Source organism: Pelophylax lessonae (genome assembly GCF_965119305.1).
Source record: "Pelophylax lessonae genome assembly, chromosome: 2".
Taxonomy (NCBI): domain Eukaryota; kingdom Metazoa; phylum Chordata; class Amphibia; order Anura; family Ranidae; genus Pelophylax; species Pelophylax lessonae.
This window is the reverse complement of record NC_138769.1, coordinates 321,440,053-321,463,718: the sequence shown is the minus strand read 5'-3', so window position 1 is coordinate 321,463,718 and position 23,666 is coordinate 321,440,053. Positions and strand designations below refer to the sequence as shown.

The following is a 23,666-nucleotide window of genomic DNA, read 5'->3' as shown; positions in this document are numbered from 1 at the left end:
TCTTCCTGCATAGGATGTCAGTTTTAATCTGCCTAGTCAGGAGTAAGGACCTAGTTCCTTGCTGGGATCTTTGGTCCTGGCATAAAAAGTATTTTTCTCTTTCGTCCTCTGACAGTCGCCGCCCACTCTAAGATTTTGTTAGAACATTCACAAAAACTTTGTATAGACACACCTACAGGGGGCTCTCCCTCTGGTCCAATACCCCAGCTAGCTGCATTTCCAATTCAGTTTGCTGCTGCCTAGCTTAGGAGTAGGCTGGCTTTTACCTGGCTGGGGCTGCGGTCTCAGCCTTTTTTATTTTTTTTATTTTTTCTCTCTTGAAAAGTGTTTTTCCTTTTTAAAAAGATCTTTTTATTTGTTCCTGCGCTTAGTTAGTCAGACTTCGGATGACTACAGCGTTTGCGGAGCTGGGAATCGCACTGGTTATTCTAGAGCCTTATGGAATCCCAGCCTGCCATCGAGCGTTAGCAGGTTATGTGTACGCCCAGGCCTCGCAAACGACTATGTCCCTGACCTCAGGGTCGAGCCTGCGAAGTTGCTATCTTCGCTGGGATGTCTCAACTGCGGTACGCCGCGTGTTGCTAGCATCCCCTTCGGCTGACAGCACCACCACCCAGAGTGGGAGGCTTCCTGCCACAGAGCGGTACCCACGTTTTCGCTGGACCAGTGAGTGCCATGCTACCCCTCTGTCTCTGAAGTCTGTCGGGGTGTGTATGTGGGCCCTCTGTTTTATGGGGATGGCAGTTCGGTATGGGTTCTGTAATGTCCCCCTCATGTCTGTAGGGTGCGGTCCCTGTGTGTCCCTTCCCGGTCCCTGCGGGGGCACTGTAGCGGCTCCACCGCTGTAGGGGGGAGTGCGGGGGCCGCCTATGTCCCTGAGGTGCACAAGCACCTATTTGGGGTACAGTACGTGGTGTGTGGGGGCCGCAATCGGCGCGAAACCACGTGGCCGCTATTTTAGGTTTGGGCAGGCTGTCTGGCTTCATTGTGAGGGCAGCAGCCATTTTCTGCAATGCTGTTGGCGCCAATTGGGTGCCATCTTTAGTGTGGGCACAATGTCCTTATGAGGACAGCGGCCATTTTACCAGAGCTTTCTCCATAGACTTGCATTGGCAACCATTTTTTTGTGGCTCAGGGCTGTGTCTGCCTCTAGAGGCGTGAGGTCACTTCCTCTTTCTTTCACATGCAGATGGATTCAGCAGCGTGGCAAGTGTAGCTCACTGTGGGGGATTTTATTGCGTTTCCTGGCCTGCATTCCTGCTGCTATTCATTATTTTGAAGTTTACTGTAGCACAGGACTTGCTCTTCATTGCGGTGCATTTGCGGTGGGGACCGCGGAAATCGCCAATTTAAAGGGCCAGCGTCATTTAAAATTGAGATTGCTATTATGGAGTCCCAGGATAGCAAATTCCCCCCAGATCTGGTAGAGGGTTCATGTACTCCTGAATCCTCTGCTATAGTCTCACTTACTGCTGCACTTGCGACTTTAGCGTCTAAAGTGGATTTGTTGATGTCTGACCGGGCTTCTAAGAAAAGGCTTATGCCCTCTCAGTCTTCTGATTCAGAGCTAGATTTTGTTGCCACGGACAGCGTACCCCCTGAGGGGTCTCAGTCCCCTAAGTCGGATGTGGAGGAGGATTCCCCCTCCGGATCAGCACGGGACCGCACTGCAGTGTCCGCGCTTATTAGCTCTGTTAAGGACACTTTAAATTTGGATGATAAGTCCTACCTGTCGGATAAGCGGTCTCCCTTTGGGACCCGCAAAACCCAAAAATCGGGTGAGGTTTTTCCTTGTCCCGCAGAGTTTCACGATACTGTGAATGAACAATGGCGTCATTTAAAACTTCATTTTGTGGTGCCCAAGAGGTTTCAGTACCGTTATCCCTTTGCGGATCCGGTGGATTCTCGCTGGACTGCGGCTCCTAAGGTGGACCACACTGTGTCCAGGTTAAATAAGACCACTTTAATGCCCGCGGAGGATTCTCCGGTGTTTAAAGACCCGGCGGATAGGCGGGTGGAAACTCTTACCCTCCACATCTACCTAGTAGCGGGTTCCTTGCTAAAACCAGTGTTCGCTTCGGTGATAGTCTCTCAGGCTGTTGTGGAGTGGGCCAAGGCACTTAAGCGCACTCTGATTGCTGACTCCGCCTCCCCTGCTGCGCTAGAGATGGTGGATCAAATAGGTCAGGCTGTTTTATACCTGTGTGACGCGGCCTTGGATGAGGCCCCTTTAGTCGCACGTCTTTCTGCAGTTACGATTTGTCGCATCGTTTGGTTAAAAATCTGGTCGGCCGACCAGTCTTCCAAGAACACAGTGTCTGACATCCCTTATGCGGGGAGTCGTCTTTTTGGGGACTCTCTGGATAAACTGGTTAAGGGGCTCACTGGGGGCAAGAGCACTCTGTTGCCACAGGTGTTCAGGGGAAAATCGTTCTGCGGTAAGCAGGGTCCCTCCTTTACACCTAACCAGGGGTCCTTTCGTGCCTTCAAGGCACAAGACAAAGGTAAGTCCTTCAAGGCCTCTGGTGGCCAGAAGAAGCCTTGGGTGGGCAAGTCAAAAGCCGGCCACACTGGTACGGCGGCTCACTCCGCCTCGGCCTGAAGGGGAGCCCTCACCCATTTCAGGGGTGAGGGGACGTCTGCGCTGTTTTCCCGAGCCTTGGCTGGCCAAGATTCAGGAGAGGTGGGTTCAAGAACTCATTCGGTCAGGGTACAAGATCGAGCAGACAGATTCTTTCCCTCAAATCTTCATTTGACCCCAGATCATTCCCGAGATCTCCATCGGGCGGTTCAGGATCTCCTCGCCCAAGGGGTGGTTGTCCCGGTTCCACAGCGGGACAGGTTTCGGGGATTTTACTTGAATCTGTTCACAGTGCCCAGAAAGGAGGGCAAGGTGCGTCCCGATTCTGGACTTAAAGTTTCTAAACCGCTTTTTGCAGGTCCAGAAGTTCCAAATGGAGTCCCTCTGATCGGTGGTGGCATCTCTGAGTCCAGGGGATTTCCTGGCTTCCATCGACCTCAAGGATGCATATCTACACATCTCTATTTACGAGGGTCATTGAAGGTACCTCCGATTCGCAATAGCGGAGGAGCACTATCAGTTCGTGGCGTTGCCTTTCGGCCTCGCTTCGGCTCCAAGGGTCTTTACCAAAGTTTTGGCTCCGGTTCTAGCCTTGTTGCGGGTACAGGGAATTGCCATCCTAGGTTACCTGGACCATCTCCTATTAAGGTCGAGCTCCAGTGCCTCTCTGTTGTGCGATCTGTCGATCACGGTTCAGACGCTCCAGGAGTTCGGGTGGACCATCAATTTTCAGAAGTCAACGTTGTCCCCTTCTGTTCGCCTCCCTTACCTGGGGATGATTCTGGACTCCGGCCAGGCAAAGGTCTTTCTTCCGGAGGACAAGCTCCGGATCCTGCAGGACGAGGTCAGGTCCCTCAGGCACAACGAGTTCTCCTCACTTCGGACCTGCATGCGGTGCCTGGGCTTGATGGTGTCGGCTTTCGAGGCGATTCCATTTGCACAGTTTCACACAAGATCTTCAAGCGGAGATTCTGGTCCGGTGGGACAGACATCCTCAGTCTTTGGAAAGGAGGATTGCTTTGAGCCCCCAAATCAGATCGGATCTCCTGTGGTGGCTCCAGTCTCCGGCTCTGAAGGAAGGCAAGTCCCTTCGTCCGTTGCTATGGACTGTGGTCACCATGGACGCCAACCTCTCAGGCTGTGGTGGAGTTCTGGGCAAGTTGTCTGCCCAGGGCACTTGGTCGGAGGGGGGAATCCTCCCTGCTGATAAATGTCTTGGAAAAAAAAAAAAAGAGGTTTAAGGATTGTAAGAGGTGCATGAAAGTCAGCCAGCCCCCAGTCTGATGTACTCACCCTCCATTGGAACTGCGGGCAATCAGGCTCTGTTTGCTCCGTTGGTCGGATCATCTTCGGGGCTGCCCAGTGCGTGTGCAGACGGACAACGCAACTGCGGTGGCTTACATCAATCACCAAGGGGGCACCAGGAGTGCCCGGGCGGCCAAGGAAGTGGCCGAGATTCTGTCATGGGCCGAGACGCAGGTCCCGGCGATTTCGGCAGTTCACATTCCAGGGGTGGAGAACTGGCAGGCGGACTATCTGAGTCGCCAGACCCTGGACCAAGGGGAATGGTCCCTCCATCCAGAGGTGTTTCAGATGCTGTGTGCGCGGTGGGGATCCCCGGACGTGGATCTGTTTGCGTCTCGTCTCAACAACAAGGTGGGAAGGTTCGTGGCAAGAACGCGCGACCCGCTGGCGGACGCCTCGGACGCGTTGGTAGTGCCTTGGACTCGGTATCGGCCAATTTATGCCTTTCCCCCAATTCAGTTGTTGTCCAGAATCCTTCGCAGGTTGGTCTCAGAACCGAGGTTGGTGATTTTGGTGGCTCCAGACTGGCCGTGCCGGTCTTGGTAAGTGGACATCATGCACCTGGTCGTCGAGCCTCCCTGGCGGCTCCCGCTAAGAGAGGATCTTCTGTCTCAGGGGCCGATCTTCCATCCTGCTTTACAGTCGCTGGCTTTGATGGCGTGGCTGTTGAAAGCCAGATCTTGAGAAACCGAGGTCTCTCATCGGCGGTCATTCCTACCTTGCTTAAGGCCAGGAAGGCCTCCTCAGGTAAGATTTATTATTGTACCTGGAAGGCTTATTTCGCCTGGTGCGAGTCGCAGGGTTTCCATCCACACTCCTTTTCGGTGGCGAGAGTGTTGGCTTTCCTGCAAACTGGTGTGGAGCAGCGTCTTGCGCTGACCACTATTAAGGGCCAGTTGTCTGCGCTGGCCATTCTCTTTTAGCGCCCCTTGGCGTCGAATTCCTTGATCTGCACCTTCGTTCAAGGGGTGCGTCATCTGGCTCCCCCTAGGAGGGCACCCTTGGGACCTGAATTTGGTTCTGTCCGTTTTGCAACGCCCCCCCTTTGAAAACATCCAGGAGATTCCTCTGCCAGTGCTGTCACGGAAAGTTGCTTTTCTGGTGGCGATCACATCTGCTCGCAGAGTGTCGGAGTTCGCGGCTCTGTCTTGCCGCTCTCCCTATCTGGTTGTTCATAGGGATAAAGTGGTCTTGCGACCTCATCAGTCCTTTCTTCCGAAGGTGGTTTCTGACTTCCATCTCAACGAGGACATTGTCTTACCTTCGCTGTGTGCAAAACCTACGCATCCTAAGGAGTTTGCCTTGCATTCCTTGGATGTGGTCCGGGCGATCAGGGTCTACCTGTCGTCTACTGAATCCTCCAGAAAGTCGGATTGTCTTTTTGTCCTTCCTGAGGGACCTCGGAAGGGTACGGCTGCGTCTGCGGCAACCATATCTAAATGGATCAGGCAGACGATTGTGCAGGCCTATTCAATTAGGGATCAGGTTCCGCCTTTCCCTGTCACAGCGCACTCTACCAGAGCGGTTAGAGGGTCTTGGGCCTCCCGCCATCAGGCGTCGGTGACTCAGGTGTGCAAAGTGGCGTCCTGGTCGTCCGTGCATACCTTTACGAAATTTTACAAACTTGATGTCTTGGCATCAGCAGATGCCTCTTTTGGCCGCAAAGTTTTGAGTGCGTCAGTGCCTTAGTGGAGACAGGATTGTTTTTGGCCTGTCTCCTCCTGTTGGGGTTTTTTTCACCTTTTTGTTTGTTTTCCTGGGCTTTCGCTCCTGTTGAGCTTTCTTTTTGCCCAGTGTTTACCTTTCTGGTTCAGAAAAGGTTCTTTTCTCTGACCTGGGTGCTGCGTTGCCTTTTTGTCGGTTGCGTTTTCCCACCCCTCACATCTACACTGCTTCATGGATCTCCATACTGCTTGCTACCAAACTGAATTGGAAATGCAGCCAGCTGGGGTATTGGACCAGAGGGACAGCCCCCTGTAGGTGCGTCTATACAAAGTTTTTGTGAATGTTCTAACAAAATCTTCTGCCTAGCTTACTCCTATGGAGAAGGCCAATACCCAGACGTGCAGATTGTATGAGTGGGCGGCGACTGTCAGAGGACTCAGAGAAAGGAATTTTACGGTAAGATTTTACAAAAATTCAGTTTTTTTTTTATGTAGATGGTTTTTTTATTAGCTAGCTTTTTCTCCGGATTTTTTTCCTGTGAGATCTTCAAGCAACTATGCCGCATCTGGGCGACGGGCTGGATAATCTAGATCCAGTGGTCACCCCAGCTGGCCAGCGACCACATGCAGACCTTAGCTCCGCGCTGGGTCGGCCGCGACATACTCCTACTGGACGGGGACTGGCCCCGCGAGTTAAACGTCTTGCAAGGTCCACGTTGGGGACTGTTTGGGCCTACCTGGGGCTGGGACCTCATGTGTAGGCCGCATGGGGGGGGTGCACCATCCGCGACGCTTGGTCGATCGTGTGGGGGGGTGGCCTCGGTCCGTCCGTCCGTCCTGCAGGATGGTGTATGAGGACTGGCAGGGGGTCTCCCTGTGGGCCTTGTTGCCTCGTCTGCTATTATGACGGTGGCCATTTTGCGGTAGATTCTCTGCTAGGGAAGCTAGGTGGGAGTGCGGTGGGGCCCATCCCTCCACCCTGGGCAGTTTCCTTTGCTCACTCCCTAATGAAAGAGCTTGCTTGTTACACGTGCAGCCCTGGGAATGAATATTGGGACAGTGGGTTCTGGGGTCTCTCTCTCTCTGTTGGGGGTCTTCAGGGCTTGCCTGACCTTCGGTGGGCGCTGTACTGCGGTGGGACTGTTTTTTTGCAAAAAAGAAAGTCATTTTTTGCAAATTTTGCTGGCGGGTTCTTCTGGTTCAGTATGGACCCTGCGGACCATGTGTCCCCACCTGACCCCCTCACAGAGGCCACTGGACCTTTCCGGATCTCCACTGTCCATCAATGCATTTTCAGCGGTTCTGGAAGCATTTGGATCCCGGGTGAAGGTGGCCTTGAGAGAGAGCGAGGTGCGCTGAAATGTTTCTCCACCTGCCCCTGCCTCTGCCTCATCTGAGGACACAGCGGCGGCTGTGCCTGGGATCAAAAATTCAAAATGGTATCGGTTCGCACGATGGTGGTTTCCTTACATCAGGGGGATTCCTGGCCTCCATAGACCTCAAAGATGCCTATCTTCACATCCCGTTATGTGCAGGACACCAACGGTTTCTCAGTTTTTGCCGTGGGTCTCTATCGGTTTGTGATTTTACCCCTTGGTCTCGCTTCTGATTCTCGGGTCTTTTCAACAGTGTTTGCTCCGGTCCTGGCACTGTTGTGGCAGCGGGGTGTATCGGTCCTGGGTTCCTGGCCGATCTACTTCTCCGTTAGGAGTCCCCTATGGTGCTGACGACGAATTTGGAAGTCACCATGTCAACTCTAGAGGAGTTTGGGTGGGTTCTGAACCTTCAAAAGTCATCCCTGGTCCCTTCCATCAGAATGGACTATCTGGGCCTGACTTTGGACTCGTCCTCAGTCAGGGTGCGTCTCCCTCTGGGGAAAAAACTTTTGGAACTTTGGACTGCGGTCAACTGTTACTGTCCAGCACAGGGTCGTCCCTTCGTACCTGCATGCAAGTGTTGGGACTGATAGTGTCGTCTTTAGAGCCAGTCCCTTTCGCTCAAGCATCCCCCAGAAGGCAATCCTTCTCAAATGGGTCTGAAATCCAAACTCTCTGGACATTCGGTTCCGGCTTAGCCGGGTGACCAGGGAGTCTTGATCTGGAATCCTTCCTCCCCTTTTTGTTGTCACGTTGTCACTGTGGATGCAAGGTGTCCGGGTGAGGAGGAGTCCTCGGCAGGTTCTCTGCTTAGGGAGTATGGTCTCTGGACGATCCAGGTTACCGATCAATGTCCTGGAGCTGAGAGCGATCCAGCTTTGCCTGGTTCACTGTACCGGGCACCTGCAGCTGCCCAGTGCACATTCAATTAGACTACGCCAGGACCGTGGCTTATGTCATTCACCTAGGGGGCACCAAGGGTGTCCTTGTGGTCTTGGAAGTGACAGGCATTCTTCGTTGGCCTGATCGCCTTTTTTTCAGCTCTCTCCTCTGTTCCCTTCCAGGTGTGGAAAATTGGCAGGCGGATTGCCTCAGTCGACGGATCTTGGATGCAAGGGAATGGTCCCTTCATCCGGAGGTGTTCCAGCAGTTTTGCCTTCGTTGGGGCGCTCCAGCCGTGGATCTGTTGGCGTTGCATCTGCGGGATAGGGCAGAGGTTGTGGCCCGTTCCCTGGACCCTCTGGCAGGTGCACTGGTGGCACCATGGGTTCTGTCATAGGCGAGAACCTATGATAGCTAAGTTCAACATGTACGTTGCTGAGAAGTTTAGCATGGTCACCTGCGGAAGGATGACGCCGGCATTGTCGTGTGTGAGCAGTCACGGATGGGCAAAGGTCAGTATCAGCTGCTGTCTGCCTTTCCTCCTCTCAAGTTGCTGCCAAGACTTCTTCGCAGGATTGAGGCGGAGGGAATTCCGTTCATTCTCGTGGCTCCGGACTGGCCTCACCGAGCTTGGTACGCCGACCTGGTCAGGTTGGCCGCAGGCGCTCCTTGGAGGCTTTCTCTCAGGGAGGATTTATTGTCTCAGGGGCCAATTTTGCATCCTGCTTTACGGTCCCTGGCTTTATCAGCTTGGCTGTTGAAAGCCAGGTGCTGAAGGTCTGCTTTAATTCCCACCGTGCCTAAAGCATGGGAAGCAACTTCTAGGGTGATTTTTCATTGTACAAGAAAGTCCTATATTGCGTGGTGCAAGTCCCTTTGGGCTCCCTCTTGCTCTTCCTCGGTGGCCCGGATCTTGGCTTTCCTTCCCCGGGGAGTTGATCAAAAGTTGGCCTGGAGTACTATCAAAGGCCAGGTTTCCAGCTTTAGCAACTTTCTTCCAAAGGCCCTTGGCCGCCCCTTCCCTGGTGTGTAACTTCTTCCAGGGGGTGCGTCAATTTTGGCACTTCCGGTGTGACCTCCGTCTCCAACTGGGAACCTTGATTTGGTGCAGTTGGTTCTTCAAGAACCTCCTTTTGCAAGTATTCGGGGGTATCCCCTGCCTACCTTATACAGAATGTGGCCTCCTTGGTTGCTGTGACTCTGCGCGCAGGGTGTCAGCACTGGCGACATTGTCCTGTCGTTCTCCCTATATGTTGGTTCATGGAGACAAGTGGAACTTCGTCCGGATCCGTCCTTCCCTCGGAAGGTGGTTTCTAGTGTTCACTTAAACGAGGACATTGTATTACCGTCTTTGTGTCCTAACCCAAACATCCTGAGGAATGTACATTGCATACTCTGAATATAGTTCGGGCACTCAAGGTGTACTTGGCGACTGCTGAGTCTTTTCGTGAGTCAGGTTCACTCTCTGTACTCATGGATGGCCCTAGAACAGGTCTGCCTGCATCTGCTGCGACTGTTTCTAGATGGATCGGACAGACGGTGGTGCAGGCTTATCCAATTAAGGGTCAGGTCCTACCTTTCCCTGTTTCGGCGCCTTCTACTCGGGCGCCTAGTGCTTCCTGGGCTTTTTACCATACAGGCGTCTGTGCTTCAGATTGCAAGACGGCTACCTGGTCGTTTGTTTGCACCTTTACCAAATTTTATAAGGTGGATGTGCTGGCATCTGCAGATGCCTCTTTTGGCCTCTAAGTTTTGCTGTATGGAGGGCTTTTGGCCTTCCTCGTTAACTGTTTGTTTCAGGTGGACCTCATCTTATGTTCTGATGAGTCCTATGTTGCTTGGTTGGCTATGTTTAGCCTTGGGGACTTTTCCGCTGTTCCCACCCCTCATTTTATGGCACTGCTTTGGGAGGTCCCTACTGATATGGATCAGAGGACTGCGTCAGTCAATGAACGATAGAGAAAACTGGATTTTTTACTTAACCTAAAATCCTTTTCTCAAGTTTATTGACGGACACAGTACCCGCCCCTCTTTTTAGAGTTGGGTTGGTGTTACTTTTCTGACACTGCTTTGATACAAAACTGACATCCTATGCAGGAAGAGAGGGGGTGTACCCTACGGGACTGCCCATAGGCGTAGCCAGAAATTTTTTTCTGCCTAGTGTTCTACTCCTGTAGGGGGCAGTATAACCCTACTGATATGGGGCAGTATAACCCTACTGATATGGATCACAGGACTGCGTCCGTCAATGAACTTAAGAGAAAAGGATTTTTACGGTAAGTCAAAAATCCAGGTTTTTTTATTGCTTAGTTCACTCTTTTTAAATATTTTAATTTAGATTTCTTTTAAGTAGCAAACCTTGCACCTTTTTAAAACTTGAATTGCTGGTTGTGTCATATTTGGTTACACGCTGGGAGGAGGCCCTGCACCATTTTAAATTTGGCGCCATTACATGGGCTCCACTGAGTCTTCTCAGCCTCTTTCCCATTTGGGATATTGCGCAAGCATTCATAATTTTCTGGAGCATGCTGTCGTCTCAGCTCATCTCTGGACATCGCACCCTGCCTTCTCTTCTGCCATATCATAAGAATGTGTATTGGGCCTGCTGCCTCTATTGACAAGGTAACTGACAACAATTACATTTCTTTTAAATACATCATGGAACACAGAGAAGGCTATAAATCATGACTTGTACATTAAGCTGACACTCCACCATGGAACTGTACAGAACACTATTGCAAACCAGGGTAAAACATCACAAGTGCAGTCCACTTCCACGTTTCTGCCTGCAACAAGCCTTAATTATTGCTAATTAAACAACACAATAGTCCTGAATTTAAAAACGCCACCTCCATTCTCATCCTTTACATACTATAAAAGCAATACCAATGGGTGAATTTTTAAGAGCTAGATGCAACTGTGCTACAGATGTGCCTTTTTTGAAAGAAAACAATATTTTCAGAACCAGACTTAAAGCAGTAGTAAACCATGTTTACCACAGCACAGCATGCTAGCACATTATGACAGACTTACCTGTGAAACGGATCCCTCCAGCGGTGCACTGTTGACACCCCTGACAGGGAATCCATCTTCCTTCCAGGTTAGCAGGGTCTTTGTATCTGAATATTCTTTTTATTGGTTTTGTAGTAAGGTCTATAAAACCGAGCCCTGGGGCATACCCCAGATTAAAAAACAAAATTCAAAACAACAAAAAAGGAAAACTGAAAAACATAAAGATTACACAACATAATCTAATCTTTCTGCTCAGCGCTGAATAAAGGGATATATAGGAAAACAACAAATTCAAGGGTTACTAGTTAAGACTATATGCACCCTCAAAACATATGATCTATGCGCAAACTACAATATCCCCAAGAGCATATTCCCCAACCGTTTCTGGGGATCCGAGTGTTTCAGGATGTGGCAGTCGAGGGGGAGTCGAGCCAAATATCCCACACTTTAGAGAAATTGTGGGGGCATCCATGAGAAAGATAAGTAGCCTTATATAAAGGTAACATGGCATTAATCAAGGTTTGCTGAAAGATGACATTATGGGCCTCCTTCAACTTCCATTTTTGGATGATAGCCTTACTGGCATTAAAAAGAGGAATAAGCTAAGACAGGTTCACGGGGCTAGGGATCTCATCAGACCAAGTAGGCAAACCTCTATACTTAAGAAAACTACCACAGTGGTCAATTCAGCAATGACTATAAAAACAATGTGTAATCAGCACAATATTAACCACTTCTGGACCGGAAGATTTTCCCCCTTAACCACTTTACCACCGGAGGATTTTGCTGTCTTACGTCTGGGCCACTTTTTGCGATTCTACGCTGTGCGACTTTAACTGACAATTGCGCGGTCGTGCGACGCCGTACCCAAACTAAATTTACGTCCTTCTTTTCTTACAAACAGCGCTTTCTTTTGGTGGTATTTGATCGCCTGTGCGCTTTTTACTTTTTGCGCTATAAACAAAAAAAGAGCGTTTATTTTGAAAAAATAACTATTTTTAACATTTTTTTATATGAAATCCCCCCCCCCCCCAAAAAAAAATGTAAAAATCTAATTTTTTTAAAATTTTTGAATTTTTGGCCAATTTGTTTTCTGCTACATATTTATGGTAAAAAAAAAATCCCAGTAAGCATATTTTGATTGGTTTGTGCAAAATTTATTGTGTCTACAAACTAGGGGAAAGATTTATGTCCTTTTTTATTTATTTTTTTTTTACTAGTAATGGCGGCGATCAGTGATTTTTAGAGGGACTGCGACATTGACACCTTACTGACCATTTTTACACTTTTGGGGGGGACCAGTGACATTACTACAGTAATCACTGCTAAAAATATGCATATGTACTAATGACACTGGCAGGGAAGGAGTTAACCCAGGGGCAATCGTAAGGGTTAAATGTATGTCTGGAGGGTGTTTTCTAACTGTGGGGGGATGGGCTTATGGAATCAACACAGGAACCTGTGTTCCTAAATAGGAGGAACACAAGAGTCCTGTGATGATTGCTGTGTTTGCAACAGCAGACCGCCATTCTCTCTCGACGGGGAGTGATCTCGGGTGACCCAGCAGGTCAGCTTCTCCACTGGCGAATGGGCGCAAACGTGCCCCACGTTTGCTCCCGCCAAGCGTCGTACAGGTACGGCAATTCGCTGGAACCTGCCACCATATATCTGTGGTGTCTGGTTGGCAAGTGGTTAACAAACCCAGTGAAAGAAAATCTCTTACTAATAACTAGTAAACCAGAATTGGTGTGTAGTCAGCACGATAACGAATAGAAAAATCAAAACAAATTCAGTGCAAACAATATTAAACACTCATTCAGTGACCTAAAATGAAGCAAATTGTGATTGCTGCCAACACTTGTCAGAGTCTGCCAACCTGTGACTCTTAAAAAACCTCAATATAATCTAAACAGTGAAGCGCAACCAATATATAAAGTCCCAATTCTGTGTAAAAAATTCCACCATTGTGCAACTCCCTAAGTGATGTTCAAAATAATATAACACAAAGTTAATGTAATCCAGTGACTTCAGTGACCACCACCTCTAGCTGGAATGACTGCTTACCTCCAAGCAATGACCACACTACAGAGTCCCAATTGCCTATTTGTATGTTTCTCTGGATACCACGAGGATACTCCTCCACAAGATGTCCTTCGACCACACTGGACTCTTTTAGGAATCTCAATCATTCGTGTATGGCCATAAAATAATAAGGGGAAATCATAGTGCTCTCTGCTTTGGATATTTATTATAAAAACGAAACAACGGGATTAAAAATACTTGCATAACTATGTGATACATTTAAAAGCATGTCATTAGCTCTCCAGGCTGAAACACTAATCGAAACAACGTCCTCAATAGCGGCTTCTCCCACCTGTACATGTTACGCTCTCTAATGAGCTTCTTCAGCAGGTGGGGAGCCGTCAGTTGTTGCAGAGAATTATATAGGTATATTGCTAATTAACAATCATACTCAGAGTGTGGACACCTGTGCAATAGGCTGAGGATTACCTGTATATGATTCTGGAATGTGTCCCCACGTCTTTTTTCCTCTTCCTCCCTGCTCAGTATACACACTATGATGAGAGTGTGTGTTGTTGCGCCTAATGCCCTTAGTAGTGTCAGTAAAAGAATTGTGTTGTAAGGTGCAAACAAAGTCTAAAGTCTTCCTCCTTCGTGTCCTTGGTAAATAGTAAGTGGGTCATATATAAACATCGATATCCTAAAATCAAACACTGGTTCCTAGGTAAACTCTAATACAGTGATTATAACTGTGAAACACAAATATGTACTGAAAAAAAAAATCGCAACTGAATGGCTTGATTGCAAAATCACAATACTTTAAAAATGCAACATGTGTATGCAATTTATTAGTGAATCCATATTATTTCCAAAAACAAGTGCCATCAAAGTCTGAAACTTCTTAGTGTCCTTTTATAAATAATAATGGTGAATACACAAATATAAATCGATATCATTAAATTCAAACCCTGGTTCCTAGGTATGCTCTAAAACCGTGCAAATAAATGTGAAACACAATGTGTAATGTGAAAATATGTAAAATTACAATATTGCAGTGTAATCGCTTAACTACTTCTGGACCGCCCACTGCAGATATACATCAGTACTTTGACGTTAAGTACCGGGGTTATGGCAGCAGATAGCTGCCATAACCCCGGTATTTTTTTGAATTTGCGGGCGATCCTCTTTCACATAAGAGTGGTCCCAGCAGCACATTCGCCGCGGAATCACCCTTCCCGGTCGTTTTCCCCGCTTACCGGACCCGCTGGCAGTGGGGTGAAACGATTTGGTCCGCGCATCTCACATTCAGGAAGTCGAGTGAAATAAATAGGAAAAAAAAAATTAAAGCGCCCTGTCCCAGTTAGCTCGCGCGCAGAAGCGAACGCATACTCAAGTCCTGCCCACATATATAAACGGTGTTCAAGCCACACATGTGAGGTATCGCCGCGATCGTTAGAGTGAGAGCAATAATTTGAGCCCAAGACTTCCTCTGTAACTCTAAGCTGGTAACCTGTACAATTTTTTAAAGTGTCGCCTATGGGGATTTTTAAGTACCAATGTTTGTCGCTATTCCATGAGCATGTGCAATTTTGAAGCATGACATGTTGGGTATCTATTTACTCGGCGTAACATTATCTTTCACATTCTACAAAAAAATTGGACTAACTTTACTGTTTTCTTATTTTTAAATTCAAAAAAGTTAATTTTTTCCCAAATAATTGCGTTTGGAAGACCGCTGCGCAAATACGGTGTGATTAAAAAATATTGCAACGATCTCCATTTTATTCTCTAGGGTCTCTGCTAAAAAACAATATATATATATATATATATATATATATATATATATATGTTTGGGGGTTCGAAGTCATTTTCTAGCAAAAAAAAATGATTTTAACTTGTAAACAAGAAGTGTCAGAAATAAGCCCAGTCCTTAAGTGGATAAACTGAAAAAGTCCTGCAACATGTATATACAATTCATAAGCGAGTCCATAATAATACTTAATCAGAAAAGTGCTGGTGCTTCGGTGATCCCCCACCCCCTCTCAACTAATGCACTGACCTCTATTTGTGACCTCTCTTACAAGGTAAATTTCACCCTCCCCTATATGCTGGGGTATGCACGGTGGGCTCCTCTTACATTGTCGTCCTCCTCGTTTGTTCCACTGTGTATATCTAGATACCCTTTCTTTAGTGGGGTGTGTGGCCCTTTAGAACCGCGTTTTTTTCCTCCATATAAAGATTCATATTAAAAAAAAAAGGGGTCCTCATGGTGTAGTCATTTCAAAGTAGTTCTTTATTTTAAAAGTAGTAACTTACATTTAATTTTAAAACAAACCGCTCCTGTAATGGACAGCAGAATACAAATTACAACACCATGAGGACTCCTTTTTTTTTTTTGCATGAATCTTTATATGGAGGAAAAAACGCGGTTCTAAAGGGCCACACCCCACTAAAGAAAGGGTATCTGGCTATACAGTGGAACAAACGAGGAGGAGGACGACGCAAGAGGAGCCCACCGTGCATACCCCAGCATATAGGGGAAGGTGAAATTTGACCTAGTAAGAAAGGTCAAACATAGAGGTTAGCGCATTAGTTGAGAGGTGAAGGGGATCACCGAAGCACCAGCACTTTTCCGATTTAAGGATTATTATGGACTCACTTATGAATTGTATATACAGTAAAACCTTGGTTTGAGAGTAACTTGGTTTAAGAGCGCTTTGCAAGACAAGCATAATTTTCAAATAAATTTTGACTTGATATACAAGCGATGTCTTGATATACAAGTAGCCTCAAGTCACAGCTGATGATTGGAACAGGTATATCTAAGGATGCAGGCATCAGTGGTAAAGCTGTCCACATAGATCATCCTCCGCACCATCATCTACGTCATCCTTTCCATGCTGCCCCTTGCTTTCAGATCGCTTTACTGAAGGGTGGTCTTCCAGGGCAGGATTACAGACTGGCAGCCGGCGGTGCAGAAGATGGTCTATGTGAACAGCTTTACCCCGGATGCCTGCATACTTAGATATGCCTGTTTTATTCATCAACCATGTGAGTTTCTAAATGTTGTACCTTCATTAAATGGAACCTTATTGCTACCCTGCAGCTCCTGCTGGATTTTGCTTCCAATCCCCTTGTGGAAGCGGCTATTTGTGGATGGACATTGTATGGTTACACAACCTATCGCTGTGTCCATAATCTTTTTATATGGACTATAAATTGAAGGATTTGTGAATAAATGGTTGTAGAACGAATCATCTGAGTTTCCATTATTTCTTATGGGGAAATTCGCTTTGATATAAGAGTGCTTTGGATTACAAGCATGCTTCCGGAACGAATTATGCTCGCAATCCAAGGTTTTACTGTACATGTTGCACTTTTAAGGACTTTTTGAGTTTATGCGATTACACTGCGATATTGTGATTTATGCATTGTTTCACATCTATTTGCACTGTTTTAGAGCATACCTAGGAACCAGGGTTTGAATTTGATATTGATTTGGATTTGTGTATTCACCAATATTATTTATAAAGGACGCTAATGAGGAAAATTTCAGACTTTGGTTGCACTTGTTTTTGGTAATAATATGGATTCACTTATAAATTGCATATACATGTTGCATTTTTAACCTCTTCCCTACCGGCGCATTGTAAAATGATGCCGGCAGGAATGTCTCCTCCCTCCAGCACAGCGCGGCGATCGGGGATGAGGCGTTTACCTCAGGACACAGCCCATCCCCGGTCAGTGTAAAGATCCATTAAAAAAAATGTCCCTTTACCATGTGACCGGCTGTGTCCAATCACAACGGACCACATGCACTGCCCCTGTGCACGCCGCTCATGTGTGCCCCACTTCCTCCCTCTGTGCCGCGGCTCCGACGTCACTTCCTCTTTGCGATGATTCCTGGGAGCTGAACGTCATCGCTCCCAGGAATCAATGCGACGGCACCGGCCCCGCTCGTCACTTACGGGGCGACGCCGCATTCCCTGCTAAACAGCTTCTGGGCATGCCCAGAAGCTGTGGAGGAATGCGGCGCCGGACCGGAAATGACGAGCGGGGCCGGTGCAGGCCCATTCTGGGAGAAAAAGACACAGAAGAGGACGCTGAAGAGGATCGCGCTGGCTTCAGCTGCCCACAACAGAGATGGCAACGCTGGAGAAGAAATTTTATAAGTGAGTATTTCTTCTTGCAGGTAAGTGCGAACCGGGACAGATCAGAGGCTAGCCATTGTGGAATGTACTAGCCCTGACTGTCCCGGGGGTATGTTTATTGAAAAAACGTTTTCGTGCCCGGAACTCCGCTTTAAAGTGGTTAAGTATTTTTTTGTTTATGGGATTATATTGCAATATTGTGATTTTGTGATCACGCCATTCAGTTGCATTTTTTTTCCCCCAGTTCATTTGTGTTTCACATTTACAGTATAATCCCTGTATTAGAGTTTATCTAGGAACCGGTGTTTGATTTTATGATCTCAATGTTTATATTTGGCCAACTTACTATTTACCAAGGACACTAAGGAGGCAGACTTTAGACTTTGTTTGCACCTTACAACACAATTCTTTTACTGACACTACTAAGGGCATTAGGCGCAACAACACACTCTCATTATTTAATTCACATTGTGGGAACACAATTAGGTTGTATGCATCCACCCATCACAAGACAAGCCATATATTATTACCTATAAGGTAACATGGGATATCCCACACTTTTTGTCATATACACAGTATGGGCACTTCCGCCCTACTCCTGTGCACCGGAAGTGACGTATCGGCACCTGAACCTATAATTTGGAGGCATGGAAGAGACCGGAAGTGACGTCACCGGAAGGGATGTTCCAGACTCAATTATAGCCATGTCTCTATAGGGACACGGGGGGGGGGGGCAGCTGAGGATTTGTTTCTTAAAGGGTTACCTGTAGGTAAAAACAACAAAGGGCCCTTTCACACGGGCGTTCCGCATGTCCGCAAATCATCCTATTTTTTTGCGGATGATTTACGGAAATAATGAATGTCTATGGGATTGCGGATGTCAGCGGATGACCATCCGCTGACATCCGATTTTCATCCTTTCAGTTCTGTTCCGTTTTTTGGAACGGAACAGAACCCTATTTTTGTTCAGTTTAAAAAACTGAAAGGAAGCAAAATCGGATGTCAGCGGTGTCATCCGCTGACATCCGCAATGCCCATAGACATACATTATGTCCGCATATCATCCGCAAACAGATGGGATGATATGCGGACATACGGAGCGGATGACACAAATGTCACCCGCTCCGTGTAAAAAAAAAAAAAAGCACCGGAGCGTAAAAAAAAAAAAAATGAACGGCCGTGTGAAAGAGCCCAAAGGGAGTTTATTCCCAATATTCAGAAGCATTCATTACCAGAGGCTTTCAAATTGCAGCAGGACGTTACCGTGACTCATTACTGAATGAGAAAATCGTAGATGTTTGTTCCAAGAGTAAACATAACCATCAGGATAGGAGGAATTTATTTGTCACCACCTATTCCTTGGAATATAATACATTACAAACAATATAAAAAATTATTTACCTATCCTTCTTTCAGATATTGATTTGTGGACAACTCTACCTGTTGGTTGTGCATTTTCTAGTAGAATGGGTTATACTTTATCCCCTAGCCTCTGACAATATTTCTAAAGCAACTCATTAATTGCAATACCCATGATGTAGAGACTAGGGATGATCGAACTTTTGAAAAGTTCGGTTCGACCAGAACACCCGAACTTCACGAAAGTTCGGCCCGGATTTCAGAACCCCATTGAAATCAATGGGACCCGAACTTCTGTAATCAAAAAACACCATTTTTAAGCCCTAAAACCCAATAAATGCCCCTAAAAAGTGCCTAGGGTTCTGGGTCATGCCCCATTAACTATTAATCACACAAAAAAAAGTTCTTAAAAATTGTCATTTTTGATAAAAAAGCCAATTATTGAAAAATTAAAAAAAAAAAAAAAAAGAGATTTTTTTGATTTTTACTTTGGATTTAGTATCTGGGGGGTCTAAAAGGTGTGCATGTGAAGTTTCAGCTCTGTAGCATGTCCAGAACCATGAAAAAAAAAAAGATAATTTTTCAGTAGAACAGGGATGTGGTTCGGGAGCCTCCTTTAACTTTAACACCTATATGATCTTTTTTTCTGGTTCTGGACATGCTACAGAGCTGAAACTTCACAGGTACACCTTTTAGACCCCCCAGACACAAAATCACACAAAAAAAGTTCTTAAAAATTGTCATTTTTGATAAAAAAGCCAATTATTGAAAAATTAAAAAAAAAAAAAAAAAAAGAGATTTTTTGATTTTTACTTTGGATTTAGTATCTGGGGGTCTAAAAGGTGTGCATGTGAAGTTTCAGGTCTGTAGCATGTCCAGAACCAGAAAAAAAAAGATCGTTTGTATTAGAAAACTTTAAGCACAGGAATATGGCTTCTCTGCTGTAACACCTTGCCGGTTTAATAGCAGGCATTTTTTTGGGTTCTTTGCAGTCAGGAAAAACATCTGAACTTGTGTATAGTAGTACTGTGCACAAGTTCTGATGTTTTGCCTGCCTCCAAAATTCCCCAAAAAATGCCAGCAAAAACACACCTGGGCATTTTTTTTTTTGACGCTAGCGTTTTTTTTTGGCATTTTTTTGGGTTCTTTTGAGGCAGGCAAAACATCTGAACATGTGTATAGGGGGGATATATAGACATATATGTCTGAATATATACCCCTAGACATATATAGGTGTGATAGTAGCAGAAATAAATGCTTGCGCTAATGAAATCATTTACAGTAATATATTTCTGCTACTATCACACCTATATATGTCTAGGGGTATATATTCAGACATATATGCCTATATATACACCCTATACACATGTTCAGATGTTTTGCCTGCCTCAAAAGAACCCCAAAAAATGCCAAAAAAAACGCTAGCGTCAAAAAAAAAAAAAATGCCCAGGTGTGTTTTTGCTGGCATTTTTTGGGGATTTTGGAGGCAGGCAAAACATCAGAACTTGTGCACAGTACCACTATACACAAGTTCAGATGTTTTTCCTGACTGCAAAGAACCCAAAAAAATGCCTGCTATTAAACCGGCAAGGTGTTACAGCAGAGAAGCCATATTCCTGTGCTTAAAGTTTTCTAATACAAACGATCTTTTTTTTTTATGGTTCTGGACATGCTACAGAGCTGAAACTTCACATGTACACTTTTTAGACCCCCCAGATACTAAATCCAAAGATCTCTTTTTTTTTTTTTTTTTTAATTTTTCAATAATTGGCTTTTTTATCAAAAATGACAATTTTTAAGAACTTTTTTTGTGTGATTTTGTGTCTGGGGGGTCTAAAAGGTGTACCTGTGAAGTTTCAGCTCTGTAGCATGTCCAGAACCCCAAAAAAAGATCATATAAGTGTAAAAGAGGGGTCCCACCATCCCTGCTCTACTGAAAAATTATCTTTTTTTCTGGTTCTGGACATGCTACAGAGCTGAAACTTCACAGGTACACTTTTTAGACCCCCCAGACACTAAATTTAAAAAAAGTCATGCCTGCCTCCAAAAATGCCCGATAAATGCAAGAAAAAGCGCCGTAGAGAAGCCGTATTCCTGTTCTAATAAAAATTATAAGAAAATGCTAATTTTTGGGGGGTTCTGGACATGCTACAGAGCTGAAACTTCACATGTACACTTTTTAGACCCCCCAGATACTAAATCCAAAGTAAAAATCAAAAAATCTCTTTTTTTTTTTTTTTTTTTTTTTTTAATTTTTCAATAATTGGCTTTTTTATCAAAAATGACAATTTTTAAGAACTTTTTTTTGTGTGATTTTGTGTCTGGGGGGTCTAAAAGGTGTACCTGTGAAGTTTCAGCTCTGTAGCATGTCCAGAACCATAAAAAAAAAGATCGTTTGTATTAGAAAACTTTAAGCACAGGAATATGGCTTCTCTGCTGTAACACCTTGCCGGTTTAATAGCAGGCATTTTTTTGGGTTCTTTGCAGTCAGGAAAAACATCTGAACTTGTGTATAGTGGTACTGTGCACAAGTTCTGATGTTTTGCCTGCCTCCAAAACCCCCCAAAAAATGCCAGCAAAAACACACCTGGGCATTTTTTTTTTGACGCTAGCGTTTTTTTTGGCATTTTTTGGGGTTCTTTTGAGGCAGGCAAAACATCTGAACTTGTGTATAGTGGTACTGTGCACAAGTTCTGATGTTTTGCCTGCCTCCAAAACCCCCCAAAAAATGCCAGCAAAAACACACCTGGGCATTTTTTTTTTGACACTAGCGTTTTTTTGGCATTTTTTGGGGTTCTTTTGAGGCAGGCAAAACATCTGAACATGTGTATAGGGGGTATATATAGGCATATATGTCTGAATATATACCCCTAGACATATATAGGTGTGATAGTAGCAGAAATATATTACTGTAAATGATTTCATTAGCGCAAGCATTTATTTCTGCTACTATCACACCTATATATGTCTAGGGGTATATATTCAGACATATATGTCTATATATACCCCCTATACACATATTCAGATGTCATGTCTGACATCAAACATGTCCTCAAAAAAGCACTGGCAGTGGCAGCCCCTGCAGCATTAAAAAATGCTTGCTGGTGAGAAGCCACATACCTGTCCCGAAGCAGAGAAATGATCATTTCTCTATAGCGGTCACCCTGCTATGGAAGGGTTTTGTCACCCTGCCATAGCAGTCACTGTCAGTTAACCCTACACTACACTACGGTCCCCTGACACTTAACACTTTCCCTACAGAAACTAAATTTTTGAAGCTAACTTAAGTGTAAAGGAGCACTCTAACTACACTAGATATCCCTTTCCTCACACTAAAAATAGCTAAATGACACTTTTAAAGTAAAATTAACAGAACTGCTTCCACTCTCTTCCATGTCCAGTATAACAATGCTGGGAATATGGCGGGGGCGATCTTATATACTGGGGGGCGTATTCACTAATGATTGGTCTAGGGACCCCCTAGTCACTCCAATCACATTCCTAGCATTCTCCTGCCCCCTCAATTGGCTTTTGCTAATGGTTCTGGTCCAATCACGGGCTTTTAAAGCCCATTTCCTGAAGCATTGCATTTTGGGCGGTTCTGGTTGCCGAATTCCGAACTTTTTGGGCAAAAAGTTCTAAATTCGGCCGAACCTCGAACACCCAATGTTCGGGCCGAACCGATGGTGGACCCGAACCGTTCGATCATCCCTAGTAGAGACTATACAGTGTTCTATTTGTCAATTACAATATGTAGGATGTACTACTCATTCACTTAAGCCATGTATAGGGATAACATTTCTGTGATACTGTAAATATTAAAACTATCCAAGCATTTTAGATATGCACATGGAGGAGAACTGATAGGGTTCCAGTTTGATGATATTGAGAAAGTTGTTAAACCTACGATGGGGGGGGGTTGATCTTCACAGACTCCTGTTGGAATGGGAGGCCTGGTAGATCCATCAAATATATACCAGGATACCCCATAGATTAAAGATTAAGAGATTTTTCCTAAAATAATGATTTCAGTTTTTGAGTATGTGTGGTGTTTTTTTTTTTGTTTTTTTTTTATGTCCCTCCTCTTGAATTCATGATGGGTTGGATACTGTGGGATCTCCTGTTTTTATGTGCATACCTCTGTTTGGTCTGCTTGTGTATATTCACTTGACCTCTGGAAGATTTACCCCCCTTCATGACCAGGCCATTTTTTTGTGATACGGCACTGCATTACTTTAACTGACAATTGCGCGTTCATGCAATGCTGTACCCAAAAAATTTCATTTTTTTCCACAAATATAGCTTTCTTTTGGTAGTATTTGATTACCACTGCATTTTTTTAATTTGTTGTGCTATAAACAAAAAACACTGACAATTAAAAAAAAAAATCTAAATATATATATATATATATATATATATATATATATATATATATATATATATATATATATATATATATATATAATTATTATTATTTTTTGCTTTTTGTTATAAAACCTATCCAGTAAAAAAAAAAAAATTTCTTCATTATTTAGGCCAATATGTATTTTGCTACATATTTTTGGTAAAAAAAAAAAACGCGTATATTGATTAGTTTGAGCAAAAGTTATAGCGTCTACAAACTTTGGGATATATGCTGGAATTTTATTTATTTTTTTTTTATACTAGAAATGACGGCATTCAGCAACTTATTGCGGGACTGCAATATTTCGGCAGACATTCTGACACTAACTGACACTATGTGGGAACCAGTGACACTTATTACAGTGATCAGCGCTAAAAATATGCACTGTCGCTGTATTAATAATACTGACTGGGAAGGGGTTAAACAGCTAGGGTGATCAAAGGGTTAAATGTGTGCCTATCCAGTGTTTTACACTGTGTGGTGCTTTTACTAAGGTAAGCAATATATTTTATTCCCTGCTTTGTCCATTGGCTGGCACCCGCTGATCAGTATGTGCTGTGTCTAATCAGAGTACAGCTGGGTCTCCGGCGACTCGTGCCCCCTATCTGGAAGTGCCAGATGATGTACCTAGTAACAGAAGAGCCGCTCTGCCGATGTACATCTAAGTGATGCGGTTGTCAAGCAGTTAAATACGATATCTGTATTTAACTTTCTTTTTATATATTCCAATCTTTTTAATAAAGTTTCAAGTAACAAACAGGCTCCCTTGTCAAGGGAAAATATAATAGAATAGGCACTTTGGGTACAGTTAAGACACATGACATCAATATGAAAATGTCTCAAGTGTAAACCCACTAGGGCAGTGGTTCTCAACTCCTGTCCTCAGGACCCACTAACAGGCCAGGTTTG

At 45.1% G+C, this 23,666-nt stretch overlaps 1 protein-coding gene across 1 annotated transcript in view; it reads left to right on the top strand.

The window, feature by feature from the left end:
• WASF2 (WASP family member 2) overlaps window positions 1-23,666 on the top strand; it is a 118,356-nt gene that overhangs the window by 61,844 nt on the left and 32,846 nt on the right. The gene's annotated exons all lie outside the window — the stretch shown is intronic.